The sequence below is a fragment of the Sinocyclocheilus rhinocerous genome, unplaced genomic scaffold (assembly GCF_001515625.1).
Source record: "Sinocyclocheilus rhinocerous isolate Xijiao unplaced genomic scaffold, SAMN03320098_v1.1 scaffold851, whole genome shotgun sequence".
Lineage (NCBI taxonomy): Eukaryota > Metazoa > Chordata > Actinopteri > Cypriniformes > Cyprinidae > Sinocyclocheilus > Sinocyclocheilus rhinocerous.
In genome coordinates this window covers 347,618-348,106 of record NW_015624573.1, presented here as the reverse complement: position 1 = coordinate 348,106, position 489 = coordinate 347,618, and positions in this window count along the sequence as shown.

The window sequence follows — 489 nt, the reverse complement described above, 5'->3', positions numbered from 1 at the left end:
GGTGTGGGGGGGGGGGGAATAGGTTGGCCGTATCATATTTAAATAATAATATGGGTTTATGCATCACCTGTGTGTGTGTCTACAGTTTCAATGTGTCAAGGTCAACAGTTTCCATCTAGCCGTAGAGTCCAAACCTAGTGAGCTTTAACGTTTAAAATATGATGGATGTGTCACTAGGAGCTGCTGTAATGTGTTCTCCGTCGCTCTCAAATTCATTGCGAGCTCAATCTTTTGAGGCCACTATAATTCTCCCTTCCTGTGTCTGTAATGGTTTTATTGAGTGAAACACATTTCATTGAGCGGCTCAGAAGAGCAGCGTGGTCAAGTATCGTCTGCTGTGTAATGCAAGTGTCCTTCAGGTTATACTTATCGATGTCATTAGCGGTCTAAGAATGTCTTTGAATGGACATTAAATGCATTAGTTAAAAATCGAAAAGTTTAGTTATTAATGCTGGCAAATGGTGATCCATCCATCCATCCATCCATCCA